The sequence below is a fragment of the Salvelinus fontinalis genome, chromosome 8, assembly GCF_029448725.1.
Source record: "Salvelinus fontinalis isolate EN_2023a chromosome 8, ASM2944872v1, whole genome shotgun sequence".
Lineage (NCBI taxonomy): Eukaryota > Metazoa > Chordata > Actinopteri > Salmoniformes > Salmonidae > Salvelinus > Salvelinus fontinalis.
The window spans coordinates 47,561,555-47,569,280 of NC_074672.1; positions in this window are offsets into that span (position 1 = coordinate 47,561,555).

The window sequence follows — 7,726 nt, forward strand, 5'->3', positions numbered from 1 at the left end:
TAAAATATGACGGTTTATAGCAGGGCTCTCACATTTTACACAGGTCCTCTAATACGAAATCATACAGCTCAGTAGCGGTAATATAATTAGCAGTGAAAATATCCAGTGTTTAACGTTCTGTCGCACAGGCCACAAATCACTGTTCACACACACAGTAAATCACCACTGTTTTCCTCCAAGTACAGCAGTACTCAGCTAACAGCTTTTGTTATTGATCTCCTTCCAGAGTCCACAACAACTGTTTAGCGCTGAGAAGGGGGGAAAAAAACACGGGAGATTTTTACAGAGATCCGTTACTGTTGAAACAACAGTCCCGTATCTGTTTGTGTGTTGTCAAGCCTGTTTGGCGTAACAACTCTCTAAGGAGTTGACAAGAGATCAGAAACGGACTGGCACTCCGGCAATAAATGGTGTGATTTCATTCAAAATGTGTCTTTTAATTGTTGTGCTGCAGATGTTAGGCATCTTTCCCGATTTATCCTCTCTGTTTTGTACAGTAGAGATATACACATTTACAATACAAAAGCCTTTCAGAGGTGAGGGAATGAAAATGACCACTCCGTCAGTCGTTTCTGTCTCTCTTTAAAAACAGAACGAGAAATAGCTGCTCTTCAATGTCATGTTGAGAGTCTCTGTGTTATAATATACATCTCCATGGTAACATCACAGACCGGTCTCTGTGTTATAATATACATCTCTATGGTAACGTCACAGACCGGTCTCTGTGTTATAATATACATCTCTATGGTAACGTCACAGACCGGTCTCTGTGTTATAATATACATCTCCATGGTAACGTCACAGACCGGTCTCTGTGTTATAATGTACATCTCTATGGTAACGTCACAGACCGGTCTCCTGTGTTATAATATAACATCTCCATGGTAACCGTCACAGACCGGTCTCTGTGTTATAATATACATCTCTATGGTAACGTCACAGACCGGTCTCTGTGTTATAATATACATCTCTATGGTAACGTCACAGACCGGTCTCTGTGTTATAATATACATCTCTATGGTAACGTCACAGACCGGTCTCTGTGTTATAATATACATCTCCATGGTAACGTCACAGACCGGTCTCTGTGTTATAATATACATCTCCATGGTAACGTCACAGACCGGTCTCTGTGTTATAATATACATCTCCATGGTAACGTCACAGACCGGGTCTCTGTGTTATAATATACATCTCTATGGTAACGTCACAGACCGGTCTCTGTGTTATAATATACATCTCCATGGTAACATCACAGACCGGTCTCTGTGTTATAATGTACATCTCTATGGTAACGTCACAGACCGGTCTCTGTGTTATAATATACATCTCTATGGTAACGTCACAGACCGGTCTCTGTGTTATAATATACATCTCCATGGTAACATCACAGACCGGTCTCTGTGTTATAATATACATCTCCATGGTAACGTCACAGACCGGTCTCTGTGTTATAATATACATCTCCATGGTAACGTCACAGACCGGTCTCTGTGTTATAATATACATCTCCATGGTAACGTCACAGACCGGTCTCTGTGTTATAATATACATCTCTATGGTAACGTCACAGACCGGTCTCTGTGTTATAATATACATCTCCATGGTAACATCACAGACCGGTCTCTGTGTTATAATGTACATCTCTATGGTAACGTCACAGACCGGTCTCTGTGTTATAATATACATCTCTATGGTAACGTCACAGACCGGTCTCTGTGTTATAATATACATCTCCATGGTAACATCACAGACCGGTCTCTGTGTTATAATATACATCTCTATGGTAACGTCACAGACCGGTCTCTGTGTTATAATATACATCTCCATGGTAACGTCACAGACCGGTCTCTGTGTTATAATGTACATCTCTATGGTAACGTCACAGACCGGTCTCTGTGTTATAATATACATCTCTATGGTAACGTCACAGACCGGTCTCTGTGTTATAATATACATCTCCATGGTAACATCACAGACCGGTCTCTGTGTTATAATATACATCTCCATGGTAACATCACAGACCGGTCTCTGTGTTATAATATACATCTCTATGGTAACGTCACAGACAGGAAGAGGTAAGCACAAGGGTCATGCATGGCCAGACACCTTGAATACCTTTATCACATCACCAAGACAACGGTTGCAATGAGATGCCTCTCTCTCTCCCTGTGAATGTGATCGATAGGAAGGGTTGCAGAACGGTAACGGATATATGTTATCGCTAACGCATCATGATTGTGCTGCTTTGGCAACTCATCTTGGCTCGCTACCACGGCGACAGCATCTGTAACATATCCTGGCTTTGCTACTGCGTCTTGCTTTGGATAGTCCTTCTTCAGATAGAACGGTTATTCCGCTTCTCTCCCAGTGGGTTTAAGGTGCAATACTGCCCATGAAAAAGACACTGTATACTGGATGTGAAACTAACAACTCCACACCTCCCCCCCACCCCCCAGCCTTCCTCCCCTCTACACCCCGCCTCCCCCCAGCCTTCCCTCCACACCCCACCTCCCCCCAGCCTTCCTCCCCTCTACACCCCACCTCCCCCCAGGCTTCCCTCCCTCCACACCCCACCTCCCCCCAGCCTTCCTCCCCTCTACACCCCACCTCCCCCCAGGCTTCCCTCCCTCCACACCCCGCCTCCCCCCAGCCTTCCTCCACTCTACACCCCACCTCCCCCCAGCCTTCCTCCCCTCCACACCCCACCTCCCCCCAGCCTTCCCTCCCTCCACACCCCACCTCCCCCCAGCCTTCCCTCCCTCCCTCCACACCCCACCTCCCCCCAGCCTTCCCTCCCTCCACACCCCACCTCCCCCCAGCCTTCCCTCCCTCCACACCCCACCTCCCCCCAGCCTTCCCTCCCTCCACACCCCACCTCCCCCCAGCCTTCCCTCCCTCCACACCCCACCTCCCCCCAGCCTTCCCTCCCTCCACACCCCACCTCCCCCCAGCCTTCCCTCCCTCCACACCCCCGCCTCCCCCCAGCCTTCCCTCCCTCTACACCCCACCTCCCCCAGCCTTCCCTCCCTCCACACCCCACCTCCCCCCAGCCTTCCCTCCCTCCACACCCCGCCTCCCCCCCAGGCTTCCCTCCCTCCACACCCCACCTCCCCCCAGCCTTCCCTCCCTCCACACCCCACCTCCCCCCAGCCTTCCCTCCCTCCACACCCCACCTCCCCCCAGCCTTCCCTCCCTCCACACCCCACCTCCCCCCCAGCCTTCCCTCCCTCCACACCCCACCTCCCCCCAGCCTTCCCTCCCTCCACACCCCGCCTCCCCCCAGCCTTCCTCCACTCTACACCCCACCTCCCCCCAGCCTTCCTCCACTCTACACCCCACCTCCCCCCCAGCCTTCCCTCCCTCCACACCCCGCCTCCCCCCCCAGCCTTCCCTCCCTCCACACCCCACCTCCCCCAGCCTTCCCTCCCTCCACACCCCACCTCCCCCCAGCCTTCCCTCCCTCCACACCCCGCCTCCCCCCCAGCCTTCCCTCCCTCCACACCCCGCCTCCCCCCAGCCTTCCCTCCCTCCACACCCCACCTCCCCCCAGCCTTCCCTCCCTCCACACCCCGCCTCCCCCCAGCCTTCCTCCACTCTACACCCCACCTCCCCCCAGCCTTCCTCCACTCTACACCCCACCTCCCCCCAGCCTTCCCTCCCTCCACACCCCACCTCCCCCCCAGCCTTCTCTCCCTCCACACCCCGCCACCCCCCAGCCTTCCCTCCCTCCACACCCCGCCACCCCCCCAGCCTTCCCTCCCTCCACACCCCACCTCCCCCCAGCCTTCCCTCCCTCCACACCCCACCTCCCCCCAGGCTTCCCTCCCTCCACACCCCACCTCCCCCCAGCCTTCCCTCCCTCCACACCCCGCCTCCCCCCAGGCTTCCCTCCCTCCACACCCCCACCTCCCCTCAGGCTTCCCTTCCTCCACACCCCACCTCCCCCCAGCCTTCCCTCCCTCCACACCCCACCTCCCCCCAGCCTTCCCTCCCTCCACACCCCACCTCCCCCCAGCCTTCCCTCCCTCCACACCCCACCTCCCCCCAGCCTTCCCTCCCTCCACACCCCACCTCCCCCCAGCCTTCCCTCCCTCCACACCCCACCTCCCCCCCAGCCTTCCCTCCCTCCACACCCCGCCTCCCCCCAGCCTTCCCTCCCTCCACACCTCCCCCCCAGCCTTCCCTCTCTTAGTCTTTCTCATGACTTACTATGTTTGTGGAGATTAACTGTGTTTTACGATTATTGTTGTGGCTTTGTCAATTTGTGCTATTAAAAACCTTGTACAAAAATGCATATCTGGTGCACTATATTTTAGCGTAAAAGTGGATCACAGTAATAAAATTCTATGTGCAAACATGATTTCTCTGTCTATTATATTATATTATTATATTATCTGTAAAATGTTGCAGAACAGACAACACAAAACAAATGTAGTATATGTCCCATATTTCCTATTTAACTGTAAACGGGACTCGATTAAGACGTTAACAAACATGAACATCCTATTTACTGTAAACGGGACTAGATTAAGACATTAATGCTGATTCAATGCTGCAGAAATGTTTTGGTACCTTTCCCCAGATCTGTACCTCGACACAATCCTGTCCCGGAGCTCTACCGACAATTACTTCGACCTCTTGGCTTAGTTTTTGCTCTGACATGCACTGTCAACTGTGGGACCTTTATATAGACAGGTGTGTGCCTTTCCAAATCATGTCCAGTCAATTGAATTTACCACAGGTGGACTCCAATCAAGTTGTAGAAACATCTCAAGGATGATCAATGGAAACAGGATGCACCTGAGCTCAATTTCGAGTCTCATAGCAAAGGGTCTGAATACTTATGTAAATAAAGTATCCGTTTTTTATTTTTAATACATTTGCTAAAATTTCGAAAAAGCTGTTTTCACTTTGTCATTGTGGGGTATTGTGTGTAGATTCATGAGGGTACATTTTTATTTAATCCATTTTAGAATAAGGCTGTAACGTAACAAAATGGGGAAAAAGTCAAGGGGTCTGAATACTTTCCAAAAATGCACTGTATCATTGTGTAGCATAATGTTAATGAATTAATCAACGTACATGCAAAAACATGACAAACAAAACAAATATTGAAACAAATAATTATAAAAATTTAACTGCAATGCGTGCTGGGAAATATGATAATGATGGGCGTGGTCAGACCAGCTTGACCAGCATCAGACCAGCACTCACCAGCATAGACTAGTTTGAAATGTATGCTGGTATATGCAGTTTTTTTTCAGCAGGGTGTCCTATATCTCTACGTGTCACCATCTTCCCTCCTACTTCAGTCTAGCACCAGGAGACTCTCTATGATGTAAAACTTCAAGGAGATCACTTGTCCTCCATCTCAGGGAGTAGAACACAGCAGCGGGTCTACTGTTGCCAGGTGACCATTTCCATGCAGGGACATTACGTAACCAGGATATGCACGGTGATATAATACTGAAGGGCAAGAGTTGTTCTTCTAGCTTGTTTAGTTACCCAATGGAGGTAGATATAGGAGAACATGATGGGAGGACTGAGAGAGGAGGACATGATGGGAGGACTGAGAGAGGAGGACATGATGGGAGGACTGAGAGAGGAGGACATGATGGGAGGACTGAGAGAGGAGGAGATGATGGGAGGACTGAGAGAGGAGGAGATGATGGGAGGACTGAGAGAGGAGGAGATGATGGGAGGACTGAGAGAGGAGGAGATGATGGGAGGACTGAGAGAGGAGGAGATGATGGGAGGACTGAGAGAGGAGGAGATGATGGGAGGACTGAGAGAGGAGGACATGATGGGAGGACTGAGAGAGGAGGACATGATGGGAGGACTGAGAGAGGAGGACATGATGGGAGGACTGAGAGAGGAGAACATGATGGGAGGACTGAGAAAGGAGGACATGATGGGAGGACTGAGAGAGGAGGACATGATGGGAGGACTGAGAGAGGAGGACATGGAGGAGACGGTTGCAGAAGAGAACAGGAAAGATAATAACGAGATAGATGAAAATAATGAGGGGAGAGTTGAAAAATGGAGAGATGGAGAGAGAGAGAGGGGGAGAGAGAGAAAGATAGTGAGATAGAGAGAGAGGGGGGAGAGAGAGAGTGAGCGAGAGAGAGAGAGAGAGAGAGAGAGAGAGAGAGAGAGAGAGAGAGAGAGAGAGAGAGAGAGAGAGAGAGAGAGAGAGAGAGAGAGAGAGGGGGAAGAAGAGAGTCAGCTGATCAAACATTCATAAAATTCCCCAAAACTCTAAACAACAAACAGTGCTAAAACATTGCTTACATAGAGCTTCAAATAAATAAAGAGATGAATAGAACATACTGGAGGCCCGGAGAGAGGAAGTGACTGAGAAGCCTCACCTGTATATACATGACCCAGAATGAGATCCAGCCAATCTATGCAGACAGCAGAAACCCAGTCACTGTAGCAGGAAGACAAGAAACAAGAGGGTTGTTACAGTCTGAAGGGACAGATGTTCATTATCATTAGTAACCAATATTAGATACGAGGGTTGTTACAGTCTGAAGGGACAGATGTTCATTATCATTAGTAATTAGCAGGGCTGAAGCAGTTAGAGCAGGGCTGAAGCAGTTAGAGCAGGGCTGAAGCAGGGCTGAAACAGTTAGAGCAGGGCTGAAGCAGGACTGAAGCAGTTAGAGCAGGGCTGAAACAGGGCTGAAGCAGTTAGAGCAGGGCTGAAGCAGTTAGAGCAGGGCTGAAGCAGTTAGAGCAGGGCTGAAACGGAGCTGAAGCAGTTAGAGCAGGGCTGAAGCAGTTAGAGCAGGGCTGAAACAGGGCTGAAGCAGTTAGAGCAGGGCTGAATCAGGACTGAAGCAGTTAGAGCAGGGCTGAAACAGTTAGAGCAGGGCTGGATCAGGGCTGAAGCAGTTAGAGCAGGGCTGAAACAGTTAGAGCAGGGCTGAAACAGGGCTGAAGCAGTTAGAGCAGGGCTGAATCAGGACTGAAGCAGTTAGAGCAGGGCTGAAACAGGGCTGAAGCAGTTAGAGCAGGGCTGAAGCAGTTAGAGCAGGGCTGAAGCAGTTAGAGCAGGGCTGAAGCAGTTAGAGCAGGGCTGAAACAGTTAGAGCAGGGCTGAAACAGTTAGAGCAGGGCTGAAGCAGGACTGAAGCAGTTAGAGCAGGGCTGAAACAGGACTGAAGCAGTTAGAGCAGGGCTGAAGCAGTTAGAGCAGAGCTGAAGCAGTTAGAGCAGGGCTGAAGCAGTTAGAGCAGGGCTGAAACAGGGCTGAAGCAGTTAGAGCAGGGCTGGATCAGGGCTGAAGCAGTTAGAGCAGGGCTGAAACAGTTAGAGCAGGGCTGAAACAGGGCTGAAGCAGTTAGAGCAGGGCTGAATCAGGACTGAAGCAGTTAGAGCAGGGCTGAAACAGGGCTGAAGCAGTTAGAGCAGGGTTGAAGCAGTTAGAGCAGGGCTGAAGCAGTTAGAGCAGGGCTGAAGCAGTTAGAGCAGGGCTGAAACAGTTACAGCAGGGCTGAAACAGTTAGAGCAGGGCTGAAGCAGGGCTGAAACAGTTAGAGCAGGGCTGAAACAGGGCTGAAGCCGTTAGAGCAGGGCTGAAGCAGGGCTGAAACAGTTAGAGCAGGGCTGAAACAGGGCTGAAGCAGTTAGAGCAGGGCTGAAGCAGGGCTGAAACAGTTAGAGCAGGGCTGAAACAGGGCTGAAGCAGTTAGAGCAGGGCTGAAACAGTTAAAGCAGG